Source organism: Mesoplodon mirus (assembly GCF_964341445.2).
Source record: "Mesoplodon mirus genome assembly, chromosome: 8".
Lineage (NCBI taxonomy): Eukaryota > Metazoa > Chordata > Mammalia > Artiodactyla > Ziphiidae > Mesoplodon > Mesoplodon mirus.
The window spans coordinates 61,290,100-61,307,080 of record NC_138984.1 but is presented as its reverse complement, the minus strand read 5'-3'; the positions used below and the strand labels follow the sequence as shown (position 1 = coordinate 61,307,080).

General features: G+C 36.3%; 1 protein-coding gene across 9 annotated transcripts in view; it reads left to right on the top strand.

Moving 5' to 3' along the window:
• The window catches only part of GTDC1 (glycosyltransferase like domain containing 1), a 379,830-nt gene that overhangs the window by 64,607 nt on the left and 298,242 nt on the right, over positions 1-16,981 (top strand). For all 9 annotated transcript variants that reach the window (XM_082630949.1, XM_082630941.1, XM_082630939.1 and 6 more), the window contains exon 2: positions 10,491-10,554. The gene's annotated coding sequence lies outside the window, so the exon portion shown is untranslated. The remainder of the gene's footprint in view (positions 1-10,490; positions 10,555-16,981) is intronic.

The following is a 16,981-nucleotide window of genomic DNA, read 5'->3' as shown; positions in this document are numbered from 1 at the left end:
TCTGGAAATGCTATGTTATTTTGGAAATACTATGTTATTTTTATGTATTTTGTACACATTTTGCTTGAAACCTTTTTTCTCTTTTTGTTTCCTTTGAGACTAGTCTGAAACAATTTTAACTCTTGATTTTATTAAAATTTAAAAAAAACAGTGATGTTTTGGTTACACAGTTGATTAATATTAATGATGATATGAAATACCATCTTAATTACATTTGGTTAAAGAAAAACACTAAATAGTGTTTTTGGAATAGAATTTTGGATGAAAATAATTGGTAAAAATATATTATCATTTATGGCCATTTCCTTATTCTAGCAGATTCATTGTCCAAGAATGTTAACCTTAGTATTATCAAAAAGATTCTTTAGTAGATGAAATTTGAAATATTATTAGACGGTTCCTTTATTCTTATAAAACATGACTAGTTTTTCCACAAAATTTCAATATTAAAAATAATGAATTTTCACCAAGATGAATGATTATTCAGATACTGAAGAATTAGTTAAGGACTTTCCTGATGGCACAGTGGTTAAAGACTCCGAGCTCCCAATGCAGGGGGCCTGGGTTCAATTGCAGGTCAGGGAACTAGATCCCACATGCATGCTGCAACTAAGAATTCGTATGCTGCAACTAAGAAGCCTGTGTGCCGCAACTAAGACCTGGTGCAACCAAATAAATAAATAAAATAAATATTTTAAAAAACGGGACTTCCCGGGTGGCGCAGGGGTAAAGAATCCACCTGCCAATGAAGGGGGCACGGGTTCGAGCCCGGTCCAGGGAGATCCCACATGCCACGGAGCAGCTAAGCCTGTGCACCACAACTACTGAGCCCGCGCACCTAGAGCCCCTGCTCTGCAACAAGAGAAGCCCACCGCAATGAGAAGCCCACGCACCGCAATGAAGAGTAGCCCCCGCTCTCTGCAACTAGAGAAAGCCTGTGCACAGCAACGAAGACCCAAAGCAGCCAAAAATAAATAAATTTTAAAAAAATATTAAAAAAAGAATTAGTTAAATGTTGTGTTTGTGTGTTTGCTTATTGATTGCTTAAAAGCAAGGCCAAATATTTTTATTTAAAAAGATGCATCGTATAACGAATTTTTGAATAGCATACCACTGATGAATCTTTACTTTCCAAGATGCTTTTTATTAGCTAGTGCTCTGCTAAGAACAACAGACTAATGTATTTAGAAATTTTCATGATGTTAATTACAATTTATTAAGCACTTACTGTATGTCAAGCTCTGGCTCGAATAGTTAAGGGACATTTTGTTATTTAAAAACACCCCCTTATGAGGTGGGTCTTATTTATTATTACATGAGGAAATTGAAGCTCAGAAAGGTTAAGTTTCTTGCCCAAGATTACACAGGTAGCAAGTAGCAGAGCAGGAGGTGTTTTTCTCTGGTTTGTGTGTCTTTTCATTATTAAGCATTATTTCTTTTGAAGTATTATGGGAAAGACCTTAAGGAATGTTAATACCATAAGTGGCATCACATGTGAATGGTATATATGCCTCTCCAATCAGCAGATGACTATTTTGTTTGCTAATTTCTTTTAGTGGATAATTTCTCATCCTTTTCGATCCTTCTAAAATTGCATACCCAGCACTGGCATGAATGAAAAAAAAAAAAAGGGCTACCATAAGATTATTATTTAGCTAGTTTTTTCTTTCTTATATCTTGTTTAAAAAATAACAGTATTTTCTTTGAAAAACTTTCTGTACTTATTGAGACAACATTGGTATCCTCATTTAATGTCTGTGATTGATAGATATAATTTTATATATATATATATATATATTTTAATTGCGGTATGCGGGCCTCTCACTGCTGTGGCCTCTCCCGTTGCGGAGCACAGGCTCCGGACGCGCAGGCTCAGCGGCCATGGCTCACGGGCCCAGCCGCTCCGTGGCATGTGGGATCTTCCCGGACCGGGGCACGAACCTGTGTCCCCTGCATCGGCAGGCGGACTCTCAACCACTGCGCCACCGGGGAAGCCCTATATTTACTTTTTAACTGTCTTATATTATTCTTTCACAAACCATGTAAAGCCTCTCCAACTGCTGTTTCTCCTTAACAGTATCTTTAAGAAGGAGTCACAACATGTTTCTTCCTGAACACCGAGCAGTTTAGCATTCTATCAGATGTTTTGCAGGGCTTCAGCAAGTCGTTATAGTGAACGTCTTCAGGAGGCAATGAAGTAGGCAGAGCTCTGTGGCCTAGACACCTGTAGAGATGGAAACAACTGCCCTCAAGCAAAAGCTAGTAATTAGTTGCTCAGATTCCCTTGCAAACTTCCCCAGTGTTGTTGCACATGAAACACAAAGATCACAGGGATGCTGTCATGAGCTCTGCACTGTTGGAGTTGTTTATGCCCATTCAGTTTTTAATGTTCCTATAAGACATTTTGATGGGAACCCTGAGCCCAAAGGGATTTGCACGCTTGATCAAACCTGTGATGAGTTAAATATAGAAGTAAAGAGAAACCTTTGGATTACATTGACTGTTAACTTTTAGCATGGTGTTAGTGGAAAACATTAACATGATCCTAGAGGCAAAGTTGTGTTTGATCAACCTTCACAATTTTTTGTTTCTTGACAGCAGGTATAGCTTCAGTAAATCTAAACAAGTTCTTTAAGACTTATAGATCCAAGTGCAGGTGGATATCTGGATGGCATCGTCTGAATATTTTAAAAGATTATTTTATACCAACCACTTTTATCAAAATTGAACTGTTCTCATATACCAACCTTTTAATCCTACCACTTTGTCATATACAGTTTATATTACTAAAGAATGAGATGATAGGTGATTGAATTTTAGTAAAATACAGTAGTAAATATGAATTGGATATTTTGGGGCCAAAGAAATTTATTACTCAGAGTACTTGGAAAGTCTTTTTATACCATTGTTTTTATTTTAACACTATATATATACTCGATACTATGTGGGATAAAAACTAGTGGTTTACTGGGTAGTTTTTAACTTTGGGATTCAGTTCTTTGATTATTATATTTGTGTAAGTTGTTAATAAATGGCTTCACTAAAGATCCATTGCTGATGATTCTTAAATATATTTAGTTTGAAAAATGCTATAATTTCTAATATCATAGCAAATTTGGTTCAGATTTATTCTGAGACAAAATAACTCTAGCACCTCATCATTTAATCATAGTATGGTGGACATACATGCTTCCTAAACTGGTTCTTAGAGGCAAATGTGCATCGTGGAGTTGTCAGAGTAGAACTAAAGAAGGTGTTATACAGCCCTGGACTATCATTGGCAGAGATGCCAGTGAATTCAGTCAGCCCATTGTGCCTCACATTTTCCTTCATTAATACATAGGTAGACTCTTCCAGTGGGTTTCTGAGTGTAGTTTCTTCATTAGTTCCTCAGGAAAAGTGAAATGAATTATGTGTTAAAAAGCTTACCTCTAGATTTTACATGTGCCTGCCTTTTTTAGCCATAGTCAGCCTCAATGTGGATGGGACTTGGGATGCTCCACTTGTAAGCTGATGACCGTGATGCTAGCTATCATAAACAAAGTACTTTTGCATGTTATATGCAGAATGTTTTGGCTGGTTTATACCTCACTGACTTTCAGGAATTTCACAGAAGTCATTCCTAAGAATTGGTCTGTCTTTAGTGGCCTTTGGAATTCCTAATAACTTCATGTACATGTTGCATAAAACATTTGCAGTCTGTTTCTTACATAAATGCTCCATGTGCCCTGGGTCAGTAACTTATTTATTGTTTTATCCTTGATGCCTAACTCAATGCAATCAGTGTTGGTTGGATTAGTGAATGATTGAAAATACTGTGCAATGCATATGAATAGCCCATGGAAACACTATAATAAAGGGTGGATCATATGGAACACTTTCTGTAATAGAAATGACTTTTTTTCTGTATATTTTTTTCCAGTATAATCCTAGGTTGATTTTTTTCTAGAATAACTATCTATGATTTGACTTTACCTTTTTACTATCAGTGCGTCAAAAATATTCTGTGAAAAAAGATTTTATATATTTACTAAAGTGAAATATTTCTTACTCTAAGTCTTAATCTGGACCCATTGAGCTTACTTAGCTTTGTTTTCTACTTGTCTCTAACCATTTGTTTCTCCTGCTGTTCTGGACAGACTTTTCACCCTGTTTCAGAATAAGCCACACTTCTCCCTGGTGTCATGCCGTGGTCTCTGAGCTCCAGTCTCATGAACTCCTGAGTTTCTTCTGTTTTTGACTTACCACTTTAGAATTAAATCATATGTGTTTCTATATTTTGCAAAATGTGTGTCTACATGTAGTAATGTCATTACTATGATTTTAAAATTTTTAAAATTTTAATCCTTTTCTTTCTGGCCTATGGCAGTAGTCACTCGGTACATGCTAGTTAATCTCTAGCTTTGTAGTAGGAAAATAAATTTCCAGAGAAAGTGAGAAAGACAAATAGACAGAGACAGATAGGAGTGAAGGAAAGAAGGAGAGAAGACGGAGGGAGGGAGGGGGAGGAAGGAAGGAAAGAAGGAAGGGAGGGAGGGAGGGAAGAAGGGAGGGAGGGAGCAAGGGCAGACCAGCATATTTTGTGGAATAGGGAAAGAGCAGTGATTTTGGAATTTGAAAGACTTGAGTTCAAATTTTAGTTCTGCCTCCTCGCTTTGTAATGTTCAACGGGTGTAAATGATATTAATATCTATGTGGTATGCTTGTGTTAAATTAATTAATGTATATAAAGTGCTTATTAGCACATTCTCTGCACATAATACATTTTTACAAATCATAGCTAACTCTCTTATTTTGCAGGTGAGGAAAGTGAGGTTTAGAGAGCTGACCAGTGGTCATTCAGTCAGTAAATTCTGGAGAGATGATTGAGGCCCAGATTCTTCTTACTCTAAAGCAGTGTTTCTCAAACATTAGTGTACATCAGAATTTCCTGAAGGGCTCATCACAATACAGATTGCCTGACCCCACCCTGGAGTTTCTAGTTCAGTAGGTCTGGGATGGGGCCTGGGTATTTGCATTTCCAGTAAGTTTCCACCTGCTGCTGCTGTTGCTCCCATTGCTGGTCCAGGGACCACACTTTGAGACCCAGTGCCCTCTAGCAGTATTTCTCAACCATAGCTGCACGTGTAAGAAATCACCTGGGAGCTTCTAAAAATTATTGATGAAACCAAAATCTTTGATCCTGTGGTTTAAGTATCAGCTTCTTTTTAAAAAAAAAAAAGCCCTCCAGGTGATTCTGTTGTGCAGCCAGAGTAGGTAATGCCACTGTGCCTAAAGCTAGACTGCAGTTTTCCATTAGAACTGGGTACCAAGCAAAGCACTGGCCTTGAACACCTCTTGGGTGCTCAGTGAGGCAAGGCCACTGTAGTGTGTTGTTTTTGTCCTGTGATGATTGAAAACAATTGCTCCAGCCTAGAATTCTTTTATTACTTTAACTCTTCTCATTATTTGTGTCTATTGTTTGAATTTCTCCATTCAGTTTCACCCTCCAGGGTCTTGAATATACTCATCAATCTGTATTTTATGTTACTATTTGGCAGAAGCAACTATTTAGCAATAGTTGACTTGAAGTACAAAGTAAATAAAGGAATGTATCTAATTAAAAAATCACTTTAGCAACCTACTGTACTTTTAGAGTTCTAATTATGAGTTTGTTCTTCTCATCTCAGAAGAGATGCTGTTGGAAACCTTATGTTTTTATTTTAGGGTAACCAGTAATTGGTTAGAACAGATTATGATAGCCGGGTACCCAGGAGTATATTTAAAAAATGCAGCAGATTAATTGGTAATATTTCAGTCATTTCTTCTGTTACATGATTCAGTCAATAAATATATACAAACCAAGGCATCCATTATTGAATAAGAGTAGGCAAGGGTGGGAGGGAGACGCAAGAGGGAGGAGATATAGGGATATATGTTTATGTATAGCTGATTCACTTTGTTATACAGCAGAAACTAACACATCATTGTAAAGCAATTATACTCCAATAAAGATGTTAAAAAAATAGCAAAAAGAAAAAAAAAGAGTAGGCAAAATACCACATAATTTCATTAACCTTTAAGCAATGAAATTATAAATCCCTATGCAAATGGTTAAGGTTATCATTGTCTATCACCCCTTTTTGATACCTACAGACTGTTAATTCTTCTCTGTCCTGCTGAGTCTTATTAAAACTTCTGACTGATGTGCTTTTATTAAAAGGTTTAGAATTTACCAATTTAAAACACTTGCTTCACACTATTACCTCTGATTTAACTAGGCCATTAAACACAGTATTTTGCAAAGGGAAAAAGTCAATAGCTGTTTCTTTAAAAAAATAATAAATTGAAATACATTTTAAACTCTGCTTAGAGGTGAGCAACAGCTATATAGTACTAGGTCTTTTGATAGTTGATTTGTTCCTTTAGTATGCAAATTTTACGTTTACAAAGATCTACAGCTTTTATTTAAGAAATATGCCTGGAGGCTAGACTGGTAAGCTTTAGGGAGATATCTAGTTTGGTGTGAAATAAATAGTTGTTAAAGGATCACATGAATTGGGTCCCAGAAGATGAAGAGTAGAGCTGAGACAGATTGAGAAAAACTGACCGTTATTTCATTTCATTTGACTAAAAATACCACTAAATTAAAAATGAAGACAATAAATGATGGCAACACAAAGCAAATTAATGTGAATAAGCCTCTTTTGGGGGTAGATTTTGTGAAAAGTTCTGACCTGTTAGAAGTTTAAAGAAAAGGGGTTACTACATCCCTGACAGCTTTACAGCTTTGGGTGGAAGACCTTCTCTTGGCCAAGGAGGAAGGAATGGGTCACTCTGCTGCTCAGTGAAGTCTGCAGCAGCACTTTTGGTCAGTGAGATGACAGATGTCATAGAATATGCTCACATTCAAAAGAAAAGGACTCAGGGTTGCTTTCTTAGGTTGGAGACTATAGGTTAAGCAAATAATGTCATAGATTTCTAGCTTTGGGGAAACTTTGCATCACTGATCTTTTGGAATCTCTGACAGATTTTTTTTTTTCTTAAACAACTTTTTTTTTTAAATTTAAAGAGGGTATGAAATATATTTCTATGTTGATAGCTTGTAGAATTCTTTTTACTTTTTTTTAAAGTGCATCTGTCTTTTTAGATGTTTTTACGCAATTAGGCTCTCAGAGATAGGATATTCGAACAGCATTATCTACCAATTGAAATGGCCTCTGTGTATGCATGTTTGTTGTGTATCTCTGGTGGTGGACTGTGAGGTGTGGAGGGTAGGGTTGATGATGATGTGTGAAGGTGGAAAGCTAGAGTCTTTCACTGAGGCTAAAGTCCCAACTCCTCTACCAGCAAGGACCCCTCTATGCATATATATATATGAATAGACAGATTTCCATACCCTTTTCCTCTTCAATATTATTTTATTTTTGAACTTCAAGACTGTTCTTAAAATTTTCTTTTGTTATTTCTGTTTTAAAAATTTTTATTGGATTATAGTTGATTTACAATGTTGTGTTACTTTCTGCTTACAGCACAGTGAATCAGTTATACGTATACATATATCCACTCTATTTTAGATTATTTTCCAATATAGATCATTACGGAGTATTGAGTAGAGTTCCCTGTTTTTAAAACTTTTGAATTATCACTGTTTACTTGGTTCAAATTGAAAAAGTATAATTTCGAGGGATACGAAATCTCTCCTCCTATACCTCAGTCCGTAACACTCACGTTCTTTATACACATGAACCAGTGTTATTGTTTTTTTGTGCCTCCTTCTAGACATATGTATACATATATAATCAATTTGCAGATTTATTTTTTCCCATGTTTTTATTTATATATTTACCTTGTGAGCTTTATATTTTGGAAGTTTTTTTAAAAAGTGTGAGACTGCATTTAAATATATAGGCTGTATAGCCCTATTCAGATAGGAATTATTTCTGTAAGTTAAATATATAGGCTGTATAGCCCTATTCAGATAGGAATTATTTCTGTAATTTTTTTTTAAACATTAAAATTCTTTTAAGAACCAATCTATCTCCCCAACATACCACATACATACGCGCGCGCACACACACACACACACACAGAGCTTTGTGAAGCAGAATTACATGGAAGTCTTTGGAAGTTTCCCTGGTTATGAATCAAAGCCTGACTTTCCTCTGTGGCCTCAGTGGGCATACCCCATTTCTGAGGCCCATACAGTTTTCATGTCCACATGGTAATGTTTTCCTATTCCTGAGAAATTCTCATTTGGATGCTTTAGGCTCAGAGCAGATGACTCTTTTGTGTCTTCTTTCATTATTTTGTTCTTATCCTCTCCTCCGCTCACCTAGTTTTGCTTCTAAATTTTCATCACACTTGGTTTTATTTAATTTGACTTTTTCTGGTCTTAGTTGAGTGTATAAGTTTAAGAATATTGGGAGCCATCTAAGGCTGTTTTGTTCTTTTAAATTTTACTTCTGTAAGAGTCTGCAAGAAGTAGTGATGAGAGTTTGGGATCCTGGAGCCAGATTGCCTAGGTTTGAGGCCTAAGAACATGACCTTGGGTAACCTTTTTTTGACAACAGAAAATGATCAGATTTGTCTGTAGAAGCAAAAAACAAAACTCTTTTAATTGAATGGAACTTGCCAAGAATTTGGATAGAATGTGGTTCTTTATTAAATATTAAGGGTATGAAGTATTCAGTATCCTCAGCCAGGTTTTCAGGAATGCTGTTCAGTACCTGTTCTCAGTCCTCTCTTCTAAAGACAGAGCGTGTATCATAAAATGCTAACTCAGTCCAGGTGTGTGTATTTTGATGTTTGGAAATAATGAGGTTGTGATTCTTTGTCTTCCAGATTAGCTCTCCTGTCCTTATCTCTGAAATGAAGAGGTCTGACTAGCTGTCCCTACAGTCCCTCCCCCATCTCAATTCTCTAAGACCCTGACTAACTTTGAGGATTGGAGTGAGCATCTCTGTGATGTACTAGATAGATGTAGGCTGTTCTTGCATGTCTCGGTCACATCATCTTATTTGTTTGTTTTATTTCATGTATCACACATTGAAATGATGTTGCTGATATAGTTGTCTCCCATCATCCTTCCTCTCCTCCCCAAAATTAAGCTCCAGCAGGGCAAGCTTTGTTTGTCTTGTTCACTGATGAATTCCCAGCACCAGAGTAATGCCAGGGAGATGCTCAGGAGGTGAATGTCTAAATACACTATTTTCTTTGAGAGAATATACTCTATAGTCATTATGTGAAATAAGCCATCTCGAGTTTTTTTTTTTTTTTTCTCTTTCCTTGATTTATGTCTTCTCAGTGTTTGTTTATTGTTGTTGTTTTGGTGACACCTCAGCTCCAGATCCTCTCTCTAGCTGTGAATGCTTTCCCATCTTGTTCACAGTTGGTGTCTGGAAGGTTCTCCAACCTGTTTTTTATTCTGGTGTAGGTTATTCTGACTCTGATTACTGTTTTTTTTTTTTTTTTTTTGCGGTACGCGGGCCTCTCAGTGTTGTGGCCTCTCCCGTTGCAGAGAGACGCGCAGGCTCAGCGGCCATGGCTCACGGGCCCAGCCGCTCCGCGGCATGTGGGATCTTCCCAGACCGGGGCACGAACCCGTGTCCCCTGCATCGGCAGGCAGACTCCCAACCACTGCGCCACCAGGGAAGCCCCTGATTACTGTTTTGAATAATTATTTTAGGAGATGTGTTTGGCTAATCCTGTGATTTTTTGCTGTGTAAACTGTTTGGGAGCCACATTTCTTACTGCTTTGATAGCTCCTCCTTTTTGCTTGTCATATAGGATTCTTTTTGGATGAGTTGCTCTGTTAGTTCTGACCCTGTCAGTATTGATATACCTAAGGATTCTGACTTTAATATATACAGAACATCCACCCATCATTCTCTTCACTGTGTATGGCAGGCAGAGAACATAGGGCTGTGTAAGTTAAGTAACAGTTTAAACTTGATGTTATGTTCTCCCAGAAAGTAGTGTTCTTAAGGTATTTACCCCAGATCTACAAGTGTCTGTGCACCTCCATTGTTTTCCAAACCTGGATTGATTATCTATATGCATTCCAACCTGCCTTTGAGATTTTAGACTATACTCAGCAGAGGTTCCTCACAGTTTTTTGGATTACAGACCTCTGTGCAAATCTCGTAAACTATTGACCTTCTCCCCAGAGACATATACATTTACATAAACCCACACATTTTGCATATATCATTCAGGAGTGCATAGACTCCTGAGGGCTGTCCATGTACCAAGGTGAAGGACTTCTAATCTGAATTATTATTATTTTTTTGAGTCATAATTAATTTGGGAAATCCTTGGAAAGACTGAAAAAAGCTCTTAGTTAAGACTCAGAGTATTTCTGTTCTTAGAGGTTCTTCTCCCGTCTTAGAATATCCAAGAATCAGACTACTAGATCATTTAAGTAAACTCTTGTCCAGGTCAGGATTCAGAATTCAGATTGGGCTTAATTTGAAGATATCAACCTAACTATGTCCCTTGTGATTTCACAGATATCTCTTCATTAGCCAGATGAGACATATGTAAAGAGAGACATCAGTAAATCTGGATCAACAGGTAAGCAAATGGGACTTCATTTTTATTTCTCTGTGAATTAAGTCCTCTGGCAGTATGTGGTCATTTCCTATTATCTACTCTTTACTGCAGTGTGGGTCAGTAGATGATAAATATTTCTAAAGAGGAGGAAGCATATCCTTTCTTAAGTTTTACCAGATTACTTCCTTGGCTACTTGAAGTCAGATTTCTTTATTTTTATTTTATCTCATTATTATTTCATATATTCACACTTCAATAGTAGATAAAAATTCCCTGCTCTTCTTTTTTGTATATACTTTGGAGAGTTGTGGACAGCTCTCATATTGTTCTTTGGTTGTCAGCCAAGTTATACACATTTAGCTCCTTTAATCTTTCTTTGTAATTCACTTGGCTTGGCTGCTTTTTCTAGATTTCCCCCTATTTCATCTGCATCATTAATAAACAGAAAACACAGGCTATACCCTGGCTTTTTCTATACCTTTCATTCTTTTTGCTTCCTGCTTTTGCCTCATATTCCTTGCTGAATTAAAGCCAGCCAGACATCACTCTCTGGACCACTTTGGCAATACATGAATGCCTTGCCTACAACTATCAGTGTCCCATGCGGTAATAGCATCAGCAGTATATCCTAGAGGAAAGAAAGGAAATGCAAAAGGAGAACCGTGAGGAGGAAAAAAATACATATATTTTTTATTATATGGCAGACTTACCCTTGCTGCCCAGAGCAAATCATTGTACCTGAAACCTTTATCACAGGTTTTGTTGTTCCAAAGTATTGTGCATGGGCACTAATTTAAGTAAGAGAAGCATGTATATTGTTTGGAGTTTGGCCACTGGTCTCTCTGGATTTCTTCCCCATGTTCTCCCTCCCCTGTTGCCTTTCCCATCACTGATCGTGACTTGCTATCAGAATCTGTGGCCATGAACAAAACTGGGCAGGGGATCATTTTGGCAGAAATTAGATAGGCTTAGGTGGTAAATGCTCCATGCCTCTATGTGTAACATCTGAGGCAAGTGCTTTAGTTCTTGCTATTTCTGTAACAGCCGTTGGTCTTCTTTTAACAGCTGATGCAGTGGAGATGTGCAGGAGGAAGGGACTCGTAGACCTTTGGTGCTATTCATCCACGCTGTAGTAGTTTTCACAACTTCTTTTTCCCCCCTGATTGGCAGGGAGAAGCATACTGCTTCTAGATGATGCTGAGCTTAGTGTAAAATATGCCAGCATGGGATCTGGGCTTGTCACAGTTTATTCTTTCTTTTCATTTGGTTTGTAGAAAATGGACCTCTACCTCTACTTATCTTGTGCATTAGAGAGAAAAAGGTCATACCTCTAGGAGCTAATGGCTTATTGGTGTTTTCGGTCTCCAGATTCAGGTAGTAGATTTAGTTGAAGCTTGCAGCAGCACACACTTGGTTTTCTCATTTGGGTTAGCTTTGCTTCTAGTACAGAATTGAATAGGATAGAAGAGATGGTTTTCCTGTTTGTGTCTGTGGCAACTTCGTAGATGATTTGTGGTTTAATCCTTCAAACATTTTCGATCATTTATCACCTCTTTCCCTGAAAAGGCATAAAATATTCAGATTCTAATGTTATAATCTTTTAATCAGATTATTTAATTTTGGAGAACTCAAGTTCACAATAGCAGCTGAGAAAGTTGCCTCTGAATAGTGACCTAAAAATTATAATACTTATATTAGTTCTTTTTTTGCGAGATTTTATGGCCTTCCTTCATACTCTCAGATTTTAAACAAGATTATGTGATGGTGTATCATGTACTTCTTGGTCTCTGGCCTCTTAAACAGGTAAATATATGACTTGGACCCCTTTTAAGTCTGATTTTTTAAAAATGTTAATCTCAAATGGCTTTTAAACTGTCGACAATATTGTACTCACGCTAATTTCTTTAGGCAATTGATCCATTCTTCAGCATAACTTTTGTTTCTTGGGTCTTTTCAAGACCTGTCAAAGAAAACAAAATGCTAACCTGACTTTAAAGGGGCAAAATAAATTCCCCCCCTCTGTACTATATTATTCTTTGTTCTCTATGTGCATCAAAGTGACAATCCCACACTGTCTCAATTGAGGGAGCCTAGCACAAAAATAAAAAACAGCCTGGCACTGTTCTAGGCTGGCAGCCAAAATGTTTTGTGTAGCTTGGTTCTGGCAGTGGTTTTCATAAGGCAGAGGGTCGACCCTCCCAGCCTCACTGAAGGAAAGCAAGCAGTCTTAGTTTTTCCTACTTATACCATTTCTTTTCCCTCATCTTCCTCTTTCTTCACGTAAAACGCCATCATGAAAAAAAAAAACCTTGCTCTTAAATAGAGACATCATTCTCCTCACAACTTCCACATTTACTAAATGGCATTGTTCCTTATAGAAGCTTGTGCTAAATTTGCCTTTTCCAGCTCTCCTAGAGATTTCCTTCACAGTTGCATTTTTGCCATACTTTTCAGAAAACCCTTCTGAATATTGCTAACTTTCGTCATGTTGACATAGTATTTTTGATTGGTAGGCATCTTGTCTTGCTTCACAGCTTATTATTTGAATTGAAACTCTTGAGTAATATTTGCTTATATGGATTTTTTTTGCCAAGCTATCTTTTGTTGAGACCAAAAAGCTTGCTATTGTTTTCTATTTTTGTCAGACTCAGAGTCAGTTCATATCTTTTATAGATTGAGTACTCATTTTTGGAATGTCTGATAAGTGTAGCTAGATAAGCAAGTGAGCTTCCATTAAATACAAGGATGTGCATTAAAAATTTTTTCCTTTGAAATCAAAATGCAAGGTAAAACACAAAAGCGTTTTTTAAGTTTCCCAATGTTTTCTAAATTGTAATTAGTGACCTATTATTACAAGGGACGTGGAAATGTAGCACTATGATTTTTAAGTGATGATTTGAAGAGGAGACTAGATTTTCACTATGAGCAAACATTCTATGAAATTTCGTAGAATGTTCCTCAAAATGTAAATGTGTTTTCTGTTGTATTAAGCAAAACAAATGATTTACTTTCATGTGATCTACTTTAAAAATTAATGTTTTACAATCAAGATGCGAATAGTTAAATAGGCAAAATTTGTTTTCTTAGGAGGAGATTGATATTATTTTGACTGATTTTTATTTTTAAAATTGTCAATGATTTCTAGCAATGAGAAAATTACTTTGGGAGGAAAAACTCCTGTATTTTTGTAAATGTGTAACAAATGTGACTAAAAAGAAAGTAAACAGTGGTTTGTGTTAGAATGATTAATGTGAAACATTTTTGTATGCCATATATGCTGGAAAATATATCTATTATGGATACATTAAGACAAACTTGTGCAATCTAACAGTTGTTCTTTTTTTCCCCCAGAGATTTTTAATTTAAAAAATGCTTTAAAATAATTAAAAGAATTTGTAAACCAGGTATATCAGAAGTATGCATTAAATAAACTCACCTGTTATTTTCTCTCGTTCTCAAGACAGGTTCAGCAACATATTGGCTCATTACTTTAACAAAACAAACAAATACTCAAATTGATTTGTATGTATAATGCATGTGTATTCAATGCTGTGATTCTTGAGTCCCTCCAATGCTGTTTTTTTTTCTAAACTTGTATTTAAGTGGCTTTTTCTGTAGAGCAGCTAAAATGAATCTGAGTGAGGTGCTTGTTAAGTTATATTAATTAAATCTTTAGGTCAACATTTTAAGCTTAAGAATGATGACGTTTTTGAGAAGGAATGCCAGTGACATTGTTTTTTCCTCTTGGTCCAGTTAAGTGCATGACTGTCTTGAGTCCTTTGTGTCAAGGTTTTTTTTTTTTTTTTTTTTTAATATCTTTATTGGAGTATGATTGCTTTACAAAGGTTTTTTAATATTAGAATTGGAGGTTAAAGATGATACAGACAAAAACTCTTTCCTTCTGTATGTTCACATATGTTGAATATTAATTGTATATTGAATACTGTTTATTGACTTTAAATACATTTTCTCCATTGGTATAATTTTTATTTGTAATTAAGCCCTTTATCTTTTTTGTGGTAGGAATATATCTTTCGATGACTTAGGAATTGAAACATGAATTGTCCTATTTATTTGTTTATTCTAACTGTACACAGAGGCATAGTAGAAATATATTTAAGACCTATAATGTTTGAGCAGCGTTTTGATAAATGCTGTTGAGTTTTTCATTTTTGTAAGTAATAAATACTACAGTTTTGTTTAATTCAGGACACATATCAAGGCTGCTATATCTTTATAGTTTGATATTATGCAGTTTCCAGAACTTATGATATAGAAACTTAATCATTATATTTGTAGAAACGTGGAAAAATAAATTTATTAACGGATGCCAGCAAAATTGGATAAATACCAAATTTTATTATTTTAACCAGAACTTTATTATATTACATACCACGTTTATAATTATAGCCGGAATTTATATCATTTGAATATCAGTACAGATTTTAAACCTAACTCCTGGGGTAGGTGCTGTTTGATATCAAATATTGGTAACATATAATGACAAATAGTGATCTCTAAGTTTATGTGGTCAAAAATATGAGTGACCTTCCCTGAGGCGTATAGTACATACTTCAGTGTTAAAAGTCATTAGAGAGTATTACATGAAAGAGTATGTTTTAATTCAGTTGTTTGATTCTCCCCTTAGTTTTTTTTTTTTTTTTTTTGCTGTACGCGGGCCTCTCACCGTTGTGGCCTCTCCCGCTGCGGAGCACAGGCTCCGGACGCACAGGCTCAGAGGCCATGGCTCACGGGCCCAGCCGCTCCGCGGCATATGGGATCCTCCCAGACCGGGGCACGAACCCGTATCCCCTGCATCGGCAGGCGGACTCTCAACCACTGCGCCACCAGGGAGGCCCCTCCCCTTAGTTTTTGGTACATTTTAATTCCTCCTGCCCGACATCTTATATTATCATTCTGTAGAATACTTTCACAAGTATTTCATATGTTTTCTGTGGCATCTCACACTGCTCACTTTTTATCCATAGTACCATATGAATTCCCCCTTTCAGGTTTACGCTGCATATTTTAAGCTGCTGATAGAGTAAGTAGATTGCAAGGTAAAGTGACATTTAGCTTTTTGAGCTAGTCTCATTTTTAGCATGAGAGCAGGTTTTTGTTTTTTTCCCCTGTTCTAAATCTTCTCATATTTCGCATTCAAACAATCTTACTAACATGGAACAAAGAAATTCAGAGATTTGGCTACAGCAGTAATTGAAATGCATCAAAAAGTGGCTACTACAATACAATTTTATTAATGAATGATCTACATTGGTTCCAGCTGTGTCCATGTGATTAGGCCTTCAGCAGGCAACAATGGGTATTTCCCTATTGCTTTTATTTGATTTCCAAGAATGTGTCATCTGTTACATCAGCCCCTGCCAATATGCCCCCGTAAAAGTGTTTTTTTTTTCTTCCAAATTTCTGACGCATAAGTTGAATACCCACACATATCCCTGCCGAAATATTGTTTCTAGTGAATAATGGCCTAGGTTTGTATGCCTGGTGTTGCATACCAAAATTTCAGAATATAAATTAAAGTAAATGTTTATTAAGTTTATCAGTTAATTTTTGGAAGTGTGGTTGCCTGGTAATGCTAAAGATAGACTAGTTTTGCTTTTACGTTTCCATCTTAATATTTTATTACAGTAGTATAATGTGTTATAGAGGTGGACAAGCTTGCAGATTGAAATGGGGATCGTCCAGATTGTTCCCTTCCCTGGACCATATGGTATAGTTCTAAAAGCCTTTTGTACGCTGTCTGTTCAGCTTATTGTAAACTGAATCTTTATTGCACCTAAGAAGATAACCAAATAAAAATGGGCCTGAGAAAAAGGGCTTCCTATCATGTAAGGGCCCTAGAAATATTTGCTTTAAAGGAGATAACTGCAGATGAAATTGAAGTTGAGATGACGTAAACAAAGGAGACTTATTTTGTGAATTTTCTTTTGAGTTCATATGGACTGTAGTCGATTGTCTTTGAATGTTGGTTTTAAAATGAAGGCATTTATGTTATCTGACTATGCTTAGTATCCTTATTTCTCCCATTCTTGCAGTCTCATTTTTATCTATTTTTCAGAGGAAGTCTCTACCTATGAACAGTGCCAAGGAGTATATAAGCCCCAGGTTTTACGAACATACAGGTTTTTTTTTTTTTTTGACTGATTTCGCTGGGAATTTAGGGCTAGAACTATCAATAGTTTCATCATTTTAGCCATTACCCATACTCAGAGATATCTGTAAAATTTTCTAATTCTTTTTCCTTTTCCTCTGGCCCCTTTACCTATTATGATTCTGTAAAATTCTATTTTAGGAAAATAGGGTAAGAGATTGCTTATTCCATATGCTAAGACTCTTTAAAAGCTGGGAATGTGAGTGATTTCTCCTGACTTTCTCTCCCCTTCCCTCCAAAGTACTACTGTTAGAGAAGAGCATTAGACATTACTCA